The 22,053-nt window shown below is 47.7% G+C and overlaps 1 long non-coding RNA gene across 4 annotated transcripts in view; it reads right to left on the bottom strand.

Moving 5' to 3' along the window:
* Positions 1 to 22,053, bottom strand: part of LOC120386063 — a 177,787-nt gene that overhangs the window by 26,140 nt on the left and 129,594 nt on the right. For all 4 annotated transcript variants that reach the window (XR_005589504.1, XR_005589503.1, XR_005589502.1 and 1 more), the window contains one exon: positions 10,475 to 10,622. This is a non-coding gene — a long non-coding RNA (uncharacterized LOC120386063). The remainder of the gene's footprint in view (positions 1 to 10,474; positions 10,623 to 22,053) is intronic.

Here is a 22,053-nt window from a genome sequence, read left to right as displayed (position 1 = left end):
CCATCTGGTAACGAAGCCAGAGGGTGCATTAACTCTCCTGCAATCTCTCATCTCTGCCACCGAACCCCCTTGAATGGGCTATTTACGGCAGGGTGCTGCTGATGTCACTACAGGATAACCCACAGCCAGTGTGGAGTCGTAGGGGAGCTGTGTATTTGGGGTCAGTCCCCTCTGCTTCCCCACCCTGCCTGCACCCAACTTGGAGGGAATTCCATGAGGTTTCCCACCAACCTTGACTCCTTCCTGTGGGTTCTCCCATGAGAATTCCTCATTTCCTCCCATCCCTTTCCTATGGATTTTCCCATGGAAAAATCCAAGACACCCCACTGAAAAAGCAACAATCAGCCTTGGAAATTCATAGCAAGGCAGGAGCCTGATTCTTGCAGGGAAGGGGGCGCATTCTCCTACCCCATCGATTGCTACCACCGCCCACTAGAGAAAGGAGTGGCCTGAGGGGAACGCTCAGCCTGCTTTGCCTTTCCCATTGCGTTACTGCTAGTCCTGGGTTCCCCTAGGGAAAAGGGTAGCTCACTGCTGAACCCATCCCAGGTTGAGTTGGGTGAGAGGCACAAGGCAGAGCAGAGGAAAAGCGAAGAATTTCAATGGGGAAACTGAGGCACAGAGCAGTCCAGGGCCTGATTTTTATACAGCGGTCTCCGTATGGGCATTGCAAATTTTGCCTGTAGAAGCTGCCCCCTCATTTTTGTAACCACAATTAATTGCAGGGGCAAATCTTGCCATTTGGGAGCTCTGCACTTTGCTTTCACCTCCAGTTAAGTATTTAGCCATCTAAATACCAAGCTTGGTGCCAGCATTGAATCTGGGTTATAAAAAAGCAAGGGCACAATTTGCACCAATTACAAAAGGGGGCTTTGAAATTCGCCCCCCCCCCGAGACTTGCCCAATGTCACAGCAAATCACTGGCAGATCTGGGCATGAAACCCAGGAGTCCTGCCCCCCAGTCCTGTGCTCTAACCACTAGACCATGATGCTTCCAATCAGAGTAATGTCAACGTGAGCTTTTTATCTGGCTGAGGAAACGAGCGTGACTGCAGCCCTTTGTCTCGACTGGCCCCAGATATTTCCCAAATGAGCTACCCGCACTTGAGACAGTTCATCCTAAAGCGTGTTTATAAAGTTAATTCAGGGACAAACCTCAGAATCAGTGAATTAATGCTGCAGACCCTTGAAGAGAAGCCCTGCTCATCGGCCAGCCGGCTCACCTGATTTGACCTGCTTGTTTTATGGCATGGGATTATTAGAATTACTTATCTTGCAGTCATGCTTAGCGGGCCTAGCAGAGAGGGATCTCATTGTGTTCGGAGCTGTACAAACATGAAAAGAGGCAGTGCCCGCCCCCAGACGCTTGCAATCTAAACTGACAAGGGAAACCATGGGTGAGAGAAAATAAAGCAACATCCCCTTTCTGTAGCTAGGGAAATGAACCACAGCGAGCTAGCTGATTTCCTGACGTCACTCAAGCCCTCTGCAGCACAGACAGGATCTGAAACACAGATCTTCAGCCGCCCTCAACCGCAAGATCGCTCTTCCTCTCCAAGCAGTGCATCACCTGGCTTGCGATGGCACGGTATTCTTCTAGCCTTGCAAACACTCTGCAGCGAATCTACTGCAGCGTTAACACAGCCAGAGAGGTCTCTCCACCCCAAGGCCATTCCAGCCCCTACCCTTTGGCAAAGGATCCTCCTATGCTAAGATAAACACCCAAATCTGGTGCCGTTTCCAAAGCCCCCTTCACCGGCTCGGCGCTAACCTCCAAGTCCTTGCCTCCCTTTCGAGCCGGAATCCAATTTACGAAGCCTTTAATTTTAAACTCTCTCATCACGGACTTAATAAAGGCAAATGACAGGTAATGGTCCCAGAAGCCAGGAACAATTGGTTCTCTCCCGACACTAATAAGGGCTGATCACATGCCCGCACGCTCCTTTTCCAGCTCACAAAAGCACAGCTCCCCAAGGACGCCGCGACAAGGGGGAGAAACGGGAAATAAACCCTCAGACGGGCAAGGGGAGGAAAAAAGACACCGATAGGAACATTTAAAACCGAAAATGGGTAGCGAGATCATGCTGGCTGCTGCCTGCTCTCTCCCGGAGTTCATCCCGGGCCCACGTGCTCGCTCCATTTCCCCAACAGGGCACTGGGGGCTCTCGTCGGCGCTACAGGCGCCGTGGCTGCACATAGGCATGTAGCAAACCGGCTCTGATTTCTGCCCAACGGCATCAGTGTCATACCGGTCGGGATGTCAGCTCGGGAGAACGTCAAGGCAGCAGTCAGGGTGCGCTGTCACAAAGAGAAATAGATATCATTTCAAACACACAGCTCCAGAGAGAGGGCGGAGGAGGGCTGGGGGTGGGGGGGGGAAGACAAGAGAATCCCACAATGCACTTTTTGGGGGCTTAACACTGCTTTGGCTACATTGGAGAAGGATCCGTGGTTTGCGCGACACACCGCAGGCCTGGGGAGCGTGGGAGGGAAATCGCAGGGGGCCTGATTCTCAGTTACACTAAGGCTGTTTGATGCTGCTCTGACAGTGTAAAGAGGCTGAAAATGCTCCCCCTCCAAATGCCCCCTGCACAGAGAACCCTATTAGCTGGCAGAAGCTAGTGTAAGGACAATATGCTAATTTTCTCTATGCCCCGGCATAGGAGGCAGATTGGGGTATACTTCTCTCCACCTCTTTTCTGCTTCCCGGGGCCCATGGGTGGGGGCATGGTAAGCAGAGTATAAGTTAGAGCAGCCCTGAGGCTGCTCTACCTTACACCAGGCGCTGGGTAGGTAGGGATTTTGCACCAGGGGCTGGGCAAACCTCCACCCCGCCAAAATAAGGTGATAAAAGGTGTCTTAAAACCATCTTTCTCTCCTCCCCACCCCACTGACTTCCCACTCCTAGCAGAGAAACTGAGTAACTGAGAATCAGGCCCAGGTTGTTTACATTGTTTTACTGGCTCATGTAATAATACACTGCACTATAGCACCTTCCATCCAAGGGGAGCCAAGCACTGGAGTCAAAGAGAGTCAAGGCCACCTCATGAGGAGAGACCGCACAAGCCCTATGTGCCAAATAAGCCCTATTTTGAGGGCGTCAGTGCTTCCCAGGAATTGGGCTGGCCCTTAGCATGGGGATGGATTTCACCCATTAAGGAACGAAGTCTCATGGTCCCCCTGTCAGGTAAGACACTGGTATTTCCCCCATTTTTCAGAGAGGGAAACTGAGGCAAACAAAGGCGGAGTGATTTGTCCCAGGTCATAGAAGGAATCTGTGGCAGCGCCAAGGCTAGAATGCAGCACTCCAGATGCCCAGCCTCAGCTACGAGACCATCCCCGGTTGTAGTCTTTGGTTTCTCTTTTACTTCACTCCCATTCAGCACTGCGACAGCTCCGTCGCTGCCCCTCCCTGCCAGGGCGCTCTCTTACCAAGCTGGTGAGTCGCCTTCCCCGGCGGCGCGTGCATTTGCCAGGCAGCGGGCAGATGGTTAAACCACTTTTACCCTTTGAGGGAGCAGTCAAAATGGGAAGCGCTTAACTCGTCACCTTCCCGCTGAGAGCGGCTGTTAGCGAGCTGCCCACTGGAAAGGCAAAAGCGAAATACATGGGGCATTACAGCAGCTCCTGGAGAAGTGACAGGTCAGATCACCCTGCTACAGTGGCACCACTCAACAGGGGTATACAATAAAGAGCACTAGAATGATGGTCTGCCAGAGCAGACAGCCCTGCAGATACTGCCTGGAAAGAGATTCCCCACTTGGCCTAGTGGTTAAGATCCTGACAAATTTAGGAGGCAAGGTTCAGATCTGGGTCTGGATTAGGTCTAGGTTAGAGTTTGGGGTTTGATGCTAATCCAGGACTAAGGTTTGAGTCTGAGGTATGTTGAAATCTTGCACAACGCGTTCTCATGGATTTTGGCCCCAGATGGCAGGACTCTTGTGATGCCAGCTGCTGTCCAAGACGTCTGACAGCTTCATCTACTAAAATCCCACAAAATAACCCGACAGCATGAGATTTCTGCTGTTCTGAATGTGGAAATCCCATGAGGACTTCTGATCGCACGAGATTTCTGCCATCTCGGGTACAGTCACTGTATTCTCAAACCAAAAACTGGGATGCTTTTAGGCCAAAAACTGGGATGCTTTTAGGGTCACTAAAGAGCCACCCAAACCACACTTTATTTTAACCGCAGCGTGCTAGAGTTGCTACTGCCAGCATTTGATAGCCCAACACCCCGTGTGCATTTCTCAGACAGGATGATATTTTCCTCAGTATATCAGCTGTTCTGAATGAGTTCATCCCGAAACACTGAGCACTTGTCATTAATATGGACTCTGAGCAAATGTACAGATTCTGTTGGGGTCGGCACTCATTTGATTGTTCTCCTGACTCCAAACACGCCTCATCCCACTGAACGCCTGTGCTACTGCCCTGTTTGTCCCTGGAAAACACCAAGCAAGTTCTGTTTGCTGTAGCAACAAGCAGTTTGCCATTACAAGATGATAAATGTTTTGACAGATGTAACGAGAAATCAGAACAATTCAGGTCTCCTGAAAGAAGTTCCCAGGATTCAGGGACATCAAATAAAAAACTGGAACCATGACAGAAAAACCAGGACATACGGTCACTTTAATCTTGGGCCGTATCTAAACCACTTCTGGAAAACAGGCTCTTTTGGACCGTGGATCTGATGCAGACCCAAAGCCATAGGGTTATGATTGGATTTGCCCATCCCTTAGGCAAAGCACCTTGAACCTTTCACCCAAAGCTTGAGCACTGTGTAAAACAGATTGGAGGTTTCAAATAAATCACTTAATATTGTTAAGGCGCAAGGGCATTCTCGTCATATCTCTAGCATCGTTAGAAACAGCAGGCAGTAGAAATCTTGTAAGAAAGCCCTTTCTCGTAAGATGTCTAGCAACATGCTCCGGTCACATATCTTCCTCTCAGGAATGCTCCCCATGACCCAAAGCCATCCGCTAGCCAAGCCACATTAGAGCATAGCATAGCTCCAACCCTCAGGAATGCCCTTGGTATGCCCTCTACCCCAGAGGCTGCAGAAGTGGGGTGGCATAGAAGCCAGCTATGTCAGTGGTACACCATCGGGGGGCTGCCCCACACCAGAGGACAGTGTGCCAATCCTCAACAAGGCAAATCCATCTGCTTTCTGCCCAATTGCACATGGGAGCAGCAGATAGGCACAAGAGCAGGGCTCTCAGGGCTATCAGAACAGCTGTGTGGCATCAGCAGGTCTTGGGGACAACCCGTAAAGCCCACTCTGCCGTCTTACGTTTGCCATTTATTTTTGGGTAGCATCTTTGATCCACGAAGTACATCTCACAGAAAGCCTCGGCACCCGTTGCAATATAACCCATCTGATAGGAAATCTTGCACTGGAGAGAGGCCAGAATTTCCATCACACTCAATCTCTTTCGGTAACCACTGAACTCTCCCTTCCTCCTTCCATCGCCCACATTATTTGTCTCTTTTCTTTTTTCCAGATCCCTATAAAGAGCCTCTGAAAACCTATTGACACAATTGCTACCTTTGGTAACTTGTTACACGTATGAATGACAGGCTGTCTGATGCAATCTTGCCTAAATTCCTTGCATGCTGTCTCCTCCCTTGCCTAAATCAGGGATCTCTTATCCTTGCACGTGACACTAACTCAAAGAACCGTATAACCTCTCACTTCTCTAGCCCCTTCAAATAGTGTTACACCTTAAAGTAGTTTTCTCTCCGCCCCCCATTTTGCTTTGCACGTGTAATTCTTTCAGCCTTTTTTGAATAACTTGAAATCCCAGAAGACCCTGCCTCATTCTGTTTGCTCTCTGCTTTGCCCTGTGCTCTGCATCTTTCTCCTATAATACAGCAACCAGAGCTGCACACTATATATAAAATACATAGGGCCCTTTGCTTTTAATTTTTATTTTATTTAATTTTTCCCAGGAATGTATCCGTGTTTCTTACCACAACAACAAAAACAGGTGAAAAATCAGTGCAAAAACTATTAATAATTTTTCTGGGTAAATATTGGGGTTTATTTTGGTGGACTGAAAGATGGTGGAAAAAAGTCTTCCGTGGGTTAATGCTTTGAATTCCGTTCATCAGTGTGGGTTGCTGCAGAACTACAAGAGAACTCAACACACGCCGCCACCTCTGCGTTTAACAGCACATCTCTAACCCCCAAATAAAACTTTGCATTTGAATAAACAGTTTACTGTTGTCGACTTGGAACTATGACCTCATATTTACATTTAATACTGGGCCACACCATTTGCAGTACATACAATCATATGAATCCTTTTCTCCTGTTTTTGTTTTTTAAAACTTTCAAATACTTCCTTGAGTTCTGAAACATATTCTGGTACAATTGTTTGGTTTGTTTCCCATTTTAGTGCATCAAATCTTTAAACTGTTCTCTGCTAACTGCTTGACATGTCTACATGGTGGGTGTGAGATTTATCAGTATGTTCAGATGCGCACGCACTTCAGAACCTGCACGCAGGCCTCTTTGTTTATGATGTGTAACTTCTAGACTAATGTTTAGCCTTACTTCAACAGGCAGCTTTGCACACAACACAGACTAATGTATTATTGCAATACATATGGCTCTTTCAATGTATTGTATTTTCCTAATAAAGCAAGTTATTTTATATATTTTATATAGGAAGGATACAAAAGTAGGTTGAACATCAGACACAAAAAACTGAATACTACTTTTTGTAAAACTGGGGAAATTTTCAGTAAAAATTGGTTTAAACTGAAAACGAAGGGGCTTAATAATACAGCAGTAGAAAGAAGGGTGATTTATGCAAGTGATCTCTTATAGGAGCAATATACCAATTTGGATCCTTTCCCAACATCTGCTCTGGGTCCGGACGAAGGGAAAGGAAGATGCTACGATTTCTGTAGCTTGTATGCGAAATAAAAAGCCATCTCACCGAGTAAATGGAGATTTACGGTAGAATACTTCTAACCCATGGGACATGGGTGTGGATAGCCTCCTGGAAAGATGTATGGCAGTGGTAAGATTGCCAAGACTTGCATCACTGGCTCTTTTATACAACCTTCTAATAGTAAATAGCACTTATATAGCTCTTTACTGCACCAAAGCGCTGTACAGATATTAACTAATTCAGCCCAGTCAGGATAGATCGTATTAATATCACCATGCTACTGGCAGGGGAATTGGGGCTTAGTAAAGTGAAGTGGTGCCGAAGGTCAAAGAATGGAATGAGGAAGAGAACCCAGGTGTCCTGGTGCATAGTCTTGTGATCTAGCCACTTGGACACATTCCATCTTTGGGAAGAGGGCATTTTTCCCTGTTTCCATCTTCTAGTCAGTTCCCTGCTACACCCAATTGCCAAACCAAATCTAGGGTGACCAGACAGGAAGTGTGAAAAATCGTGACAGAGGGTGTGTGTGTGTGTGGCGGCGGGGGGGGGGAGGGGTAATAGGCGCCTATATAAGACACAGCCCCAAATATAGGGACTGTCCCTATAAAATCGGGAGATCTGGTCACCCTAACGAAATCAGAGCAGCAGGGGATCTAGTTCAATATTCTCTCTCTCCAGATGCTTCACTTCCTTGTGAAGCAATCCCTCGTGGACAATTATGGAATAATCACAACATAAAGCAAGTTTCTTCCTATTCCTCATCACACCCTGAATCCTGAGGGTTTATAACCCTTATAAAGAAACAAATGTGAGCATATAAGGGCAAGAGACGGGTAGGGTTCTAAAAAGGATTAGACTCTGCTCCCGCTGAAGTCAATGGCCATTTTACCATTGATTTTACTGAGAGCAGAGTTAGGCCAACACAGAGTGCTTTGGAAACTCCCACCTCTCAGAGCCTGAAACGCTCCTGATTTTGCACATCAGTAAATGGCTGCGCAAGTGACATGGCAATGGAGAACTGGGGCCGTAGACTTACATTTTTGCTAAGCGGATGGTTCGCTAAGCTGGGCATCCATTTGCACTAAGCTGGGCTCCCAAACACTGAGTCCTCCAGAGTCCATGAAATCATTGGCCTAAAAGACTACACTTCTCTTTGAACCCTACTGTGTTCTCACACTCAGCGTTACATCTTGTGGCAGCAAGTTGCACAGACAGCACAAAATATTTCTTTTACAACTAGGGCTGATCCTTAGGAGGATCTCTTTCCAGCTCACATGCGGTCCAGCAGTTGGATTTCTCACAATGGAACTACAGACCTGCACAAGGAAGAGGACTCTTGTGCTTAAAGCAGAAGATCTATGTTCAGTTCCTGGCCACAAGCTCCCTGCTGTACTGTGGGCAAATCATTCTGTCTTCGTGCCTCAGTTCCCCATCTGTAAAAGGGGATAATAATACTCCCTTTCTCCTCCTCTTTGTCTACCCTATCTATTGAAATTGCAAGCTCTTCACAGAAAGGGACTGTCTCTTGCCATGTGTCCGTCCATTCAGTGCCTATAGTGGGCCCTTGATCTCAGCTGGGATTCTCTAGGAGCTACAAAGAATAAATCATAATGTGGAATCTGTTTGCCCCAAGGCTATAAAAATTAAGGGCCACATGCTGCAACTCTTACACCATTGTTCCTTTGATTTTAACGAGATGGCACAATGTCAGCACTGTTCAGCACCGCTCAGGGTTGCAAAATCTGGCCCTTGAGAAATAGAGACATAGAAACTATGAACAACAGAATCTCAGTTGTTGTTTCAAGCCGTGGCTGCTTCTTAAGCAATTAATGTATTAAGGGAAAGTACATCTCTTCAAAATCCTCCTCTCTTCCCCCCTCTGGAGAGTTTTCCTCTTGAGTTTCCTGGTACATTTAATAAGGTGCAGCTTTCGAAGGAGCCAAGTCTGACCAGATGTTCCAGCAAAAGGGAGTTTGCAAAATACAACTCCTCTTTAGAAGGGGACGTTGGAGTGTGCATGTGTCATTTTTTGTGGTTATTAAATGTAGGTGTTAGACTGCTGCACCTAGAGAAAAGCTGAGACCTGAGGTTTCTTTTCTGTTAATACCCACCCTGCTCCAGTTCAGTCTGTGATAGACACTTGTCCTGCTCGCTGCCTGTTGTCTTTTCAGACCGCACAAACGTACCATTGTTCAGACGGCAACATCACAGAGAGAGGCTCTCATCACACCCTTCTGTCAGAGTTGGACACCGTTCAGATTTCAAAGCCCAGAGCAAGGGTTTCAACTGAAGTTTTTCTGCTGGGAGCATGTTGACAAGCTGAGTGGCTTGATCTCAGATGTGCCAGGCCATAATAAAATGACCAGTCACCCAGGATCCTCCATAGAGCCAGACAAAGGTACTGCAAGGGCAGAGAAAACAGATGCCCTGCAAATACCAGAAATCACGTGGTGTTTACTAGGAGTCTCAGCCTTGTTCCTGCCTTTCCACTGGATCAGTTCCAGATTTTCAGGGTTCGCACTGGACTGAATCCAGATTGAATGACAATGTAATAATTTGTGTGTGTGTGTGTCTCTCTCTACTTTGATTTTAAAGCCAACAGTTAAAGGGACACAGGAGCATAGGAACATAGTAATTTCCACGCTTGAGCTCGACCTCTCGTCCATTTAGCCCAGTACCTTATTCAGTACCCTGGCAAGTGTAACAGTGACAACATAGATCTCTCTGTTCTGATGCTTGGGATACTGTTGCTTTAAGAGGGATGGAAGGAGGAGACCTGGCTGGTGAAGAGTAAACAAGAAGGAGGGCCTACTAAAAGGAGAACTTGGAATCTGCTGCTTAAATGCTTTGTCCGGGTCACTAAAACAGGGTGCAAGACATTTGTTAACCAGGTTGTGTTGCACATACAATAACATGACTGGGCTGGGAGGAGATGGGAAATTCTGGTTTGCGGAAGATTTCAAAATTTCTTTTTTGTTCCGATTTGGCATGAAATCTGAATATCTGGACATTCTCCTTGAAAGAAACTTTTGTTTCAATTGATCAAAACATTTCAAATTTGAATTTTTTAAAAAATTCTACATTGCATTTATTTATATATATATATATATATACACACACACACACACTCTATAAAATGTAAAATAATATAAACATTATAAATATTCAAAATAAAATGTCATTTTGAAAGGAAACTCTAAGTGTTTTATTCTGACAAGGGGGAATCATTTCTATCCCTCCTTTTTTTTCCTCTGAAATCCTGTGTTCTATTCCTAGATCTGCTACTGGCCTTCAGGGTGATGCTGAGCAAGTTACTTCCCCTCTCTGTGCCTCAGTTTCCCCCACCTTTAAAATGGGGATACTGATCATTGGTATCAGTTGTTAAGAGCTTTGAGGTCTACTAATGAGGAGTGCTATATAACAGCTGGGTATTATTAATATTAGTATTAAATAAGACCATGCCTAGAAAATATTAGGGTCACTGTGTAATCTTTAGGACAACCAATGTACCATATTATAATATTGGGAAGGAGCACTGTGATTGGACATGGCACAGAGTGTGTGACTCTTACTGTTTTGTTTTCATCTTGAAATTTCCTGAAGGCTGCTGGCAGCAATGGTCTTTTATCCTCAGTTCAGATGTACCCGGTTATAGAGGAGACACACATGCAGAGCTCTCGGTCATGGAGCATTTTGTTCATTCTTGGCTTGCTGTTTTTCCTTAAAAAAAAGTCATTCAGACTGAAAATAAACGGTTGCTCTTTATGGACAGAAAACATATCAGTAGTTGACACCTGTGCCAGGACAATGTAACAGATTGGTGCTTACCCGGCCCATATTTGAACCATTTAAACCTCTCTGAGTCTACAAATTGCTCTGACCACTGTACGGGAACAAACTTTCTGGGGAGATTTTTGGGGCTTCTTGCTTTCGGCCGCACCAGAGAGACTGCGGATGTGTTTGTCCAGGACATTTTTATATTCCTGCTCCTAGTGCTGGCTGAAGGCAGGAAACTGAGGGTCAAAACAAACTAACCGTGCATGGGCTAGATGGAATTTAAATACAGCCTGTGTAATGGGTGGTGTGGGAGTTGTACTGCCCCAGCAATACCCCTCTGAGGCACAATCCTCCCCCTGTTACCGCCTGGCTCCTAGCTGGTAGTCATTTATTCCAGGCCTATACTAGCAGCAAATTACTACCTCCTCCTGCTCCCATGTTGCTCAGCTGCTCTGAGTAGAAAACAGAGTTCCAGAGCCATAACTTGGCCTTTCTTCATCCTTTTCCCACCCACATGACCTTAACGAGCACTCCCACCAATTCCTATTTGCTCAGAGACAATGTCGGGATAGTGCCCATAGGGGTCTGACTGAGATTGTTACCTGTCTGCATGGGCACCGAGTCTGACTCACAATCTAGCCCTAGAGAGCTAATTTTTTAAACTTGTCCAAAGCTTTCAAAAAACTTGAGTCAAGTTCTGTTCCCATTTTGGGTGAAGAGTCCAGCCAGCCCTTTACCTCTCCCAACTCAACGTGTCCATCTCTCCACCTAATCCCAGCAGAGGAACTTTGATTAAACCACATGCTCCTCTGGCCTGGGCAGAAATAACTGTTGCACAGGACAGAGCATTAGAAAGGTCCTTATCTTGACACTTTAAAGATCCCCCTTCCCTCTGGACAATTTGGTGTCACCCTCTGGATGATTTGGAAATCTTATTCTGAAGGGCTTTGAGCCCTTTGATCTTCATAAAAACCAGTCACAGAATGTCTTATACTGTAATGCCTTGAGGAATGCCATAAACCCAGAACCATCGCTATATCCGGTCTTTGGGACATCTAATCTCACAGTATTTATGACCTCATATTTTCTTTAAAGGGACGCTATCTGCTTAAAAATCGAGTATTAAAAACACAAATGTCATTACCCGCGTCTGCCATTTAGATTATTAAAAGAGAAAGAATTTTAAAAACTAATAACTTTTTTTTACATGCTTTTCAAGTCCTTTGCCTCTATTGCCTGTCTGATAATGAAAACTGATTAGTCAGTTTCCTACTTGTTTCTAGTCAGTTTCATTTTTCCAGGTCTCAGAGGCCTTGCAATCTTTTGCATTGCAGGGGAATGTTTATATCCAACCAAAAAGATGCTTGATTATTTTTAATTGCCAACATTTATTTTACTACTTTTTTTTGTAATGCTGTTTAAAAAAATGCAGGGCCTAAGCCAGCTGATAATGATTCAAGGTACTCCATAGGTCAGGGGTGGGCAAACTACGGCCTGCAGGCTGGATCTGGCCCACCAGTTGTTGTAATCCGGCCCTCGAGCTCCCACTGGGGTGTGGGGTCTGGGGCTAGCCCCACTCCAGCACTCCAGCCACAGAGCAGGGTCGGGAGATGCTCCATGAAGCTCCCAGAAGCAGCGGCATGGCCCCGCTCTGGCTCCTACGCATGGGAGCAGCCGGGGGCTCCACTCTGCACACTGCCCCCACCCCAAATGCCACCCCCGCAGCTCCCATTGGGCGTCAACCGCAGCTCCCATTGGGCGTCAACCGCAGCCAGTGGGAGCTGAAGGGGTGGTGACTGCAGATAGGGCAGTGCCTGCGGATGGGGCAGCGTGCAGAGCCACCTGGCCGTGCCTCAGGATAGGAGCTGGAGAAGGGACATGCCGCTGCTTCCGGGAGCCTCTTCGGGTAAGTGCCACCTGCAGCCCTGAGCCACCCCTGCTTTCCAGACTTCCCTGATCATGAAAGGTGCCGTGGTCCCAGAGCCAACATTTGCAGGCTCGAATGCAAGGACAGGGCCTGCCAGCAAGAAGGGTGTTCCATGCTGCCAGACGGATTGGACAGCCAGCGCCCTCCCTTTCCAGTCCTGTGGGTCAGGAAAGGGTAAAAAGGTGCATCCCCACCTGGTCCCATTGAAAGAGAATGAGTATCTCCTATTCCGGCCCTGCTGCCAGCATGGGAGATTGGACAGCAAGTGGACTCTCACTCCTGTCTATACGATGGAAGGTGAAGATCCAGCTAGCTCAAGAGATCTGAGTTTTTATGCACCCCTTAGGAGGAGCCTCAGACAAGCACTTGCATTGCCTGTACTTAGGGCAAGCACAGCAAGACTTCTCCTAAGTACAGAGTGCCAGTGATTTAGAAAGCAAGGCAGGGACATTATGGCTGATTTAGCTTATGGTGCTACTTAACCTTTCACCACATCTTTCCCATCCCTTATCAACAAGAGTGCCAATGAACAAATATATCCCAGGTCTTCGTTCAATGAAAGAAATGACAAATGCAAACAGAACTCCATAGGAATTATGCTGTCATTACAAAAGTGAGGGAGGAAGGCTTCTGATGTCATTACATTTCTCATTTGTCCAGCATAGTGATCACAAGAATCAAGTCAGGAGGGGGAAAAAAAAAAAGAAACAACAAATAAAGAAGTAACACTAGAAAGAATAGAACATAGCAAGAAAGAAAAGCAAGAAAGAAGCCCCCTGTAAAAGTAACAGTCCCCAAGACGACCACGTCTCTCTTTCCTTTCCCTTTGGAGGGTGGGCTAAACCAGGTCATAACATTTTGTGCACAGTGCTAAGGAAGAAAAGGGACTGGGGGAAGAGAATAAAAAAATTACAGGTCCCAGCGAGTGATTTGTAGAGAAGGAATAAAAAGGGCACCTCTCTAGGTCGGCAGAGCTTTGGAGGCACCTGGTACAGCTCCCATCGACAAAGGCTCGAATCTGTGTCATTAGCAGACAGTTCCACAGGTTTGAGGGCTAATTTATGATTTCTAGATTGCCAGCTGTGACATAATTCACCGGGCAGCAAGGCTGAGGTCAATATATGTTTAAGTAAAAAGGTTTTTCAAAAGCCTCTGGGGTCAATCAGGAAAAGCTGTAGTTATTGCATGGGAGGGAGGGTTGGGAGAAGCTGAGGGCTGGGGGTGAATACAGCAGTCGATTCCTGTTAAGTAAATAAGGCTGTTTTATTGCTAAACTGCAGTCTAGCACCAAGGCAAGTCCCAGAACTTCGGAGCCGATAGATCTACCCTTTGGAAAGGAAGAGTCTGCAAAACCGCCTCTCACTCGCTCCCCCTCATTCTTTAAGCACCGTCTCAGACTCAGAGCCTTTCTTCCTTCAGAGCAGAGAGAAGACCCACAGCTCAGGTCATCACTAAGCCTCATGGTCTGGGGCAGATTAAGGCAATCCAGGGCCCTAGACGTGCCTGCCCCCAGGGCTCTGGCCCTGTGGCTCACACTGCTCCGTGGCTTCATGCCACAGTCTTGAGTGCCAGTGAGACTCCTCTTCTCCTGCCCTTCCAGAGAGGCAGGGACCCACACTGGGGCCATCTTCTGTCTCTCACCAGGATTGGCCGTAGGGTCCCTCTCTACCACTTGGGAGCAGATGTCACTGCATTAATTCCACTCAAGTCCCATTTTCAAGTTTTTCTTTGTAACTGTGAAGGTTAGAAACTTACATTTTTTAAAGTGAAAGCTGAAATTCTCATGACTCCAGGAGCTGGGGCCCTAGGAAAAGGCCTGGAGTACCTGTGCCTTAATGTAGCCTTGTTCATGGGGGTGAAGCGATGGAGTTTCTCCTGGATAGAACTGGGCTCAGAACCATTTATCTAAATACTCCCTGGAACCCTGGCTAACATGGGATCCCATTCCAAACCTCCCACCTCTCCCCGACCCGAGCAACAAGCTCTTCAGAATCAAAACCATGCCCAGTTTTGCCTGTCTCCACCCCAGTGTCACTGTGCTGTACGTTTCATTAAGGCACGGAGAGCTCGTCTTTAATGCTTCCATTATATCTGACCAGCAATCGGAGCCTGCTAGCAGCTGCAGCCTGCAGCACTCCATTCTGTCCATCTGCAGTCCCGAGATCCACCTTCCACAACAGAGGACAACTTTTGGTCTTTGCAGGCAGCCCCTGCTTTCTTACGCGATGACAGCTGCTCCACAGAGTCACATTGCTCACAATGGCCCTGGGCTCTCAGATCCAGATTCCAGGGGACAGATTCACTGCTATTCTCTGGCTGCTTTGCACCACTCCAAAGCAGTTGGGAACCTTAGGGTACGTCTTCACTACCCGCCATATCGGCGGGTAGCAATCGATTTCTCGGAGTTTGATATATCGCGTCTCATCTAGACGCGATATATCGAACTCCAAACACGCTCCCGTCGACTCCGGAACTCCACCACCGCAAACGGCGGTGGCGGAGTCGACGGGGGAGCCATGGACGTCGATCCCGCGCCGTGAGGACGGGTAAGTAATTCGAAATAAGGTACTTCGACTGTAGCTGAAGTTGCGTATCTTAGATCGAACCCCCCACCCCCAGTGTAGACCAGGCCTAACTTAACTGGCCGGGTTAAGCTAGAGCCGTGCAAAGCAGCTGGAGCAAACCAATGCAAAAGTGGGTGGAAAATGTTGCCCAAGTAGAGTGAGAAGTGCTCTGCAATCTCGGTGCACAGGTATCAATGGTGACAAGAGGTGCCAAGAAATGGCAGACCAGGCCCAAAGCATTCCTAGAACAATCACAAATCAAACTGTTTAGACCCCATTCATGAACAGGAAAATGGGCTGTTTGTTGCTAACAGTTTGACAAGCTCTATTTAAGATCCAGCCTGCAGCCTGTCCAACAGGCATGAAGAAGCTGCTCCTTCAGCCTGATGAGCCTGGAAGGCTGGATGATTGCTGAACGCTCTGTGCTGACTCTAGTCAAGAGGGGATTGGTGCTGCTGCTCATTTCAGGTCATCATGGCACGAGAACCTGGCTGCAAAACCACTCGGACCCATCATTCAGCACCAGTGGCATAACTGGTGGAAGATGTAGTATTGACAGGTGGGCTGAGGCAGGGGTCTTGGTTTAAAGGCCTGAGCCCTGTCTACAGTACTACTTCCATCTGAAGGGGATGCTTATGTTCATTTTGGAGAAAATGTGGTTTGCAGGGTGCTTATGCATAGGGAAGAATGCTGTGGCTCACCAGCCTAGGAACATTCTAGAGAAGGCCGGGGGCGGGGGGAGCTCAGCATGTGGAATGGAGAATTATGACCATGTGATAAACAAACCCATTTATGGAAAGGTTAAATCTGATTGGTTAGAGGTTCATGTTCTGTAACTTGTTTGTAAGTGCCATGTGCTATAGAATAGCACGGGGAGGGGCTCCTTGCTGGAGGGACTCTGCCTGATTTTTTGTACCAGGTGCTCTCCTTTTGTACATATTAAGTAAAGCCTTGTTGAACTGAATCGCATCGAATCGCATCGAATCAAAATCCCTTGATTCTATCCAGCATCAGACTCATTGGGAACCACAAAATCCCAACACATCATTGCCACAACTGCAGCAGCAGGCACCAAAGATGATTTATAGGTTCCATTTTTGATGAGGTTAACGAATAAGGACTCCTGGGTTCTATTCCTGGCTTTTCCACTATCTCACCCGGTGGGTGTGGGCAACCCATTTAGCCTTGCTTGCTTCAGTTTAGCCACCTTCCAGCCTGTTTGGCTCCAAAACCCCCTACCAACAGGAATCCTAACCCCAGCTGCAAATACACTACCCCAGGGAACCCAAACCTAGGACAGGCAGCCCTACCCATGGGAACCCTAACCCTAGCGCCAAGTACCCTACCCATGGGAACCCTAACCCTAGCGCCAAGTACCCTACCCATGGGAACCCTAACCCTAGCGCCAAGTACCCTACCCATGGGAGCCCTAACCCTAGCGCCAAGTACCCTACCCATAGGAACCCAAACCCTAGCGCCAAGTACCCTACCCATGGGAGCCCTAACCCTAGCACCAAGTACCCTACCCATAGGAACCCTAACGCTAGCACCAAGTACCCTACCCATGGGAACCCAAACCCTAGCGCCAAGTACCCTACCCATAGGAACCCAAACCCTAGCGCCAAGTACCCTACCCATGGGAGCCCTAACCCTAGCGCCAAGTACCCTACCCATGGGAGCCCTAACCCTAGGGTGGGGAGCTCTACCCATAGGAACCCAAACTCTATCTCCAGCTACCCTACCCACAGGGCTCCCAGTGTTTTCTTTCCCTTCTTTGGCTGCTGCCTGGATGCCTTTCCCTTAGCTGCCCGGATAGCCTGATAGTTTCCTTCCGAAGGTGCTCTGGTGCACATGGCACATCTGAAAACTTCGCCTCGGTGCCCACGTTTCATACGGCCTCTTCCGCCACTGCTGGGCCCCTTTCCCTCTGCCCCAGATACCTGGCCATTTATGTGTCACCAGCAAGAGCAAATGCAACATCTTTATCAAAATGCAACTGCTGCGTGCCAGTACATTCACATTGGGCATGGGGGCCTGGCTATGAAACAGAACGGGTAGGTTCTGCTCCTGCCTCGGCAATTGGCTTGGGTGACTTAACCTCCAAGGAGCCTCAGGGAGTTAGGTCCTTTGATTTTCATTGGGATTTGGGCACCTTTGTGCTTCCCCTATCCATCGGTAAACCAGGGATCACACCTGTGATGCTTCATTCATGAACATTTGGACATGGCCTTCAGATCCTCAGTTGGAAGGTGCCACTTAAGCTCCAAGCATTCCCCTCATTATTACTGCAGAGGACGTAAACGGCAAGAGTGGCTCATGTTTTCTCCCGGCTCCTAACTTGCGGGAAAGCTCGTTTTCAGCAGGGCATCCTTGAAACAGCAACCAAGAGCATTAACTTTTAATATTTAATGTAATCCTCAGGCTCTGGGAGAGCAACGTGAGAAATATCCCGTAAAAATCTATTAGTGTTAATAAAATACCACCCAACAGGTTGGCCATTATCAGCAATTAAAGTTTTCAAAGTGCGTCGGATAACTCCCCACAATGATTTGTGTGGCCTTTAGATCCGTTCTTCTCCGGCTTCATTTTTTTTTCTTTATTAAAGTTTCTGAACCCTTTCCCCCTCTCTCCCACAGCAGCTTCTGAGCTCTAACCAGTGAATTACAGCACTAATGAGGTGTTTATACTCTCTGCCCATCAATCACAGATGCGTGTGAGTGAAAGCACCAGCTGATAGCTGGGAAGCGCTCTGTTGCTGCATCTAGCAAAACATTTCATTCGATCTAGCTGAAGCCCCACCCAACCCTCCCCTCCCCTGTGACTTTTGCACTCCTAGCAAGTGAGCAGAAGTGGGGAGACCATCATATCAGATTTTCAACCTGAGAGAGATTTAGGGCTCCCCCTTGTTCACTTCCACACCCTCCCTCTCCTCTCCTCTTTGCCCCACTTTTCATGCACTTTGCCACCTACCTAGAGCGCCATATCCCCTGAAACTGATGCCCTTGAAGTCTGGCAGATCAGGTAACATGGGATAGCAGTGCTCCCCCAGGCCCCACACAGCACGGCACATCAGCCACACAAAGAATTCTCACCCTCCTGGCTCCAGGAGAAACACTCAATGCTTTTTTCATTTCCTTTTCCTTTTCAGTGTTTGGCCCTCTGTTCAACTAGTGGCACCACTGAAGGAGTGCTGTCAAGGGCATATCTAACCACCATGTAAAAACAAATAAAAAGGACCTTTGGACTTTGAATATGAGGATTTGGGGGTTTCTTTAAATAAACTCACATCTACATAAAAACAGTGTTGATATGGAACCTACAATTGTTTCATGTACTGCAAGCTGGGTAATAATAGGAGAGGACTTCATATTTCTAAAACTAAACGTCTTCTTTATCAAGCAAACTATTTATAGAGGTACGGCAACTGCAGATAGCATTCCAGCCATGTGCACACAGACTGACTTCCTGGTGCTGCCTCCAAACTCTTCCTTCCTGCAACCTCTCCTCCTCCCTCCACGTTCCATGCAAGGTGCTACAACAATAGAAGAGGTATGTGCTCAGCTTCCCTTCCTGGCCCAGAGCAAATAACTAGAGTTGCCAATCCTCCAGGATTGCCCTGGAGTCTCCAGGAATTAAAGATTAATCTTTAATTAAAGAGTATATCATGTGATGAAACCTCCAGGAATACATGCAACCAAAACTGGCAGCCCTACAAATAACTGGCAAACAGTGGGCCAAATCCCGAAGCAATATGTATGGTGCTGTAAGATACATCCCAGAAAGCGATTTAGTGCAGTCTCCATCTATCCTAGGGAAATAGAGCAGAGGATCTGGCCCAATGTTCCTACCAATCTTGTGTAAGAGGCGAGTCTCATGGCAAGTCTCTAAGGGGAGACTATGAATAGAAGGAGTTAAGCCCATCACATCTGTCCCTTTCTGACTTTCACCCCTGAGCCATCTCCCTCTGTCTGGCTCTTGCTTTGTTTCTCTAAATCCAGGCCCTGGTTCAGATCTTTCTCCATATCCTGCTCTCACGCCATCTTCCCCTATCCAGCTGCCACTCTCAGGTTGCTTCCCTTGATCCAGTTCCTTTTCCCTTGGATCCTGCTATTCCTCCTGCTGTCTAGCTGCTCCTCCCTCTGCACTGTTTCTGCAATGACGTTATCATTTACCACCACCACCACCTTACTTTGGGTCTTTGCCTTTCAGAGGATTAATTTTCTAGACCTTCAATTTTAAAACACTAATCGGCAAAGGAGTGAATTGCTTTATTAACTAAAGCCCCTAAACAGCCCCTCTGCAGCTTCATGCCATGGTCAGATTTCCACCAAGGAGAAGACTAAGGCCTTGGGAGAGAGAGATGTTGGGTTCTGCGGTGGAGAAAATGTTGGCAGCTCTTCTTAGCAAAGCAGGAAGCCTTAAGACCTAGAGAGGCTTAGGAAACCTCTGTGCTGACCTTTCTGTTCCAGGCGCCACTGCTCTCCCATGGGGGGAGAGAAAACGGAACGAAAGAAAGAGACTGAATGTGGAACAAACCATCAGCTGCAGCACATGGGACATTATGCTAAGGCAGGTTGATAATGACCCCTAAAACAGAGAGGAATGGTACCATGAGTATACAAGGAAGAAGAGCCATTGCCTTGCTGTACTGTATGGGTCACATTTGCAAAAGTGCTCGGCTCCCATTTAGGCCCCGAAATAAGAGGTGGGATTTTCAGAATTGCTCAGCATGTTGGAAGCTGAGTCCCTTTGAAAATCTGGCCACGAGAGGCATGATGTGAGCTGCTGGGAGCTGAATTCCTTTGAAAACCTGGCCCCAGCTGTGGGGCGCTGAGCCCTCAACAATCCAGCCCTGAGCTGTCTTGAACATCTGGCACTTGTGATTTTGCAGAGTCAGTGTCAGCACAGAGATCACTAACTGTCCCCTGCTCCAGTTCTCCTGAATAGCGGGAACAGTTCTGAATACTGGACACTTTGTATAGCTTTTTTTTCCCTTTGCTTGAATTGATCAATAAAAGTTTTTTAAGCTCTGGAGCAGGCTTCCAAGGGAGACTGTGGAATCCCCATCACTGGAGGTTTTGAAGAACAGGTTAGACAAACACCTGTCAGGGATGGTCTAGGTTTACTTGATCATGACACAGAGCAGGAGCCTGGACTAGATGACCTCTCAAAGTCTCTTCCAGCCCTACATTTCTACGACTAAACACCATTTGTCCCCGAAATGTGTTAGATAATTCCATTGCTGTGGAGTGAGGCTTATCCCAAATCACTCCCACTCACCATTTAAATGCAACCACCTCTAGAGTGGAACATAGTAGCTGTTAAACAGGGCACAGTAACTCTACAGAAGAGAGAGAGACTTAGATATCCAATTGCTGAGATCTTAGATTAGATTGAGAGAGAGATCGAGCACAGCACAATGGCTTGTGGACAGGATTTTCAAAAGATCGAAGTGACTTAGGAACACAAGTGTCACTGTAAATCAATTGAAAGTCAATAGGACCTGGGCAGTACTGACTCAGAGGGCAAATGTGTGTGTGTGTGTTGGGGACTGATGGTTCATACATAGATGAGGACTTGTACGTAAGAATCAGTTGTTTCAAATTTAAAGCAAGGATCATTCTGAGTTAAGGACACTCCTAAATATTCCCTGCATGACCCTTGTGTTTCTACATTCTGCATCATTCATCCTTACACTTACGCAAGCACATTGACGTATATGACCTCCAAGGTCAACAATTCCACTTTGGGCAGCACCCAAGGTTTCAGTCAAGTGCTGGTCAGGCCTAACCCAGCAGAGCTTATGAGACGTGACCAGATCACAACCGGAGCCTCAGGAATGGATGAACCAGGGAAACAGCCTGTGCAACGCGGGGCATGGGCAACAAAGCAGGTCTTCTTGCAAAAACAGTGTCCGTGAGCACTCGTGAATTCCCAATGCCTGTGTGGCTGAACCGTGGTGTTGGAAATATGAGCCTAAGTATCTAGTCCAAGGTTGCACAAAAAGTCAGTGGAGCAGCCAGGATTAGACCGGAGGCTTCATGATTCCCATTTGCTTGCTGCAATTTGCTAGAACACGCTCCCTCTTTGAGTGGGCTATTTAGGGTATGTCAACGCAGCAAAGAAAAACCCATGGCTGGCCCGCCCCAGCCGACTCAGGCTCGCAGGGTTCAGACTGCAGGGCTGGTTCACTGCTGTGTAGCCTTCCGGGCTTGGGCTGGAGCCTGGACTCTAGGACCCTGCAGGGTGAGGGTCCCATGTCTACCGCCCTGCAGCCCAAGCCCTGTGACCCCGAGTCAGCTGGCACCAGCTGCGGGTTTCTCTTTGCTGGGTAGACATACCCGTAGAGCCCAGCTGATCACCGTCTGATCCCCCAAGAAGTCCCACTGAAACCAACAAGACTTCCAAGGTGCTACCCAATGTGTGAACGTGGCAGAATCAACTCTTAGGAATCACGGGAGGGATTTGGAGGATAAAGGGGGGCAGCCCACACAGGTCTAACAGTCCATGGCAAATAATAAGAGGTGGGGACAACTGCTCTTTCATCTGCCTATGCCCCCCACATTGACCACAACACATGCCAGCCTGTCTGTATGCCTGGCCCCCCCATGACATTTCTCTCATTACATTCTTGCTGGCCAGCCCTCTTCCTTTCCAACAATCTTACCCTTTCCTTCACTCTCTACCCCCGCAACATACACACAACCCTGCGACGGGAGGCTCAGCTGCTTCGCAACAGTGACAAGAGAAAGCCAGGCCGGCTGCAGGCAGATGTTGCCGGCGCCAATTCCTCAAGTGCACTGTAACCCTGGTGCCCGGTTACACCACCTCCACCACGTGTGTCCTCCCCAGCCGCTCTCAACCCTCCAAGCAGCCTTCGCAG

The sequence above is a fragment of the Mauremys reevesii genome, linkage group 18 (assembly GCF_016161935.1).
Source record: "Mauremys reevesii isolate NIE-2019 linkage group 18, ASM1616193v1, whole genome shotgun sequence".
NCBI classification, from domain to species: Eukaryota; Metazoa; Chordata; order Testudines; family Geoemydidae; genus Mauremys; species Mauremys reevesii.
Note: the sequence above shows the minus strand (reverse complement) of the source record. Positions and strands in the feature narration are given on the sequence as shown.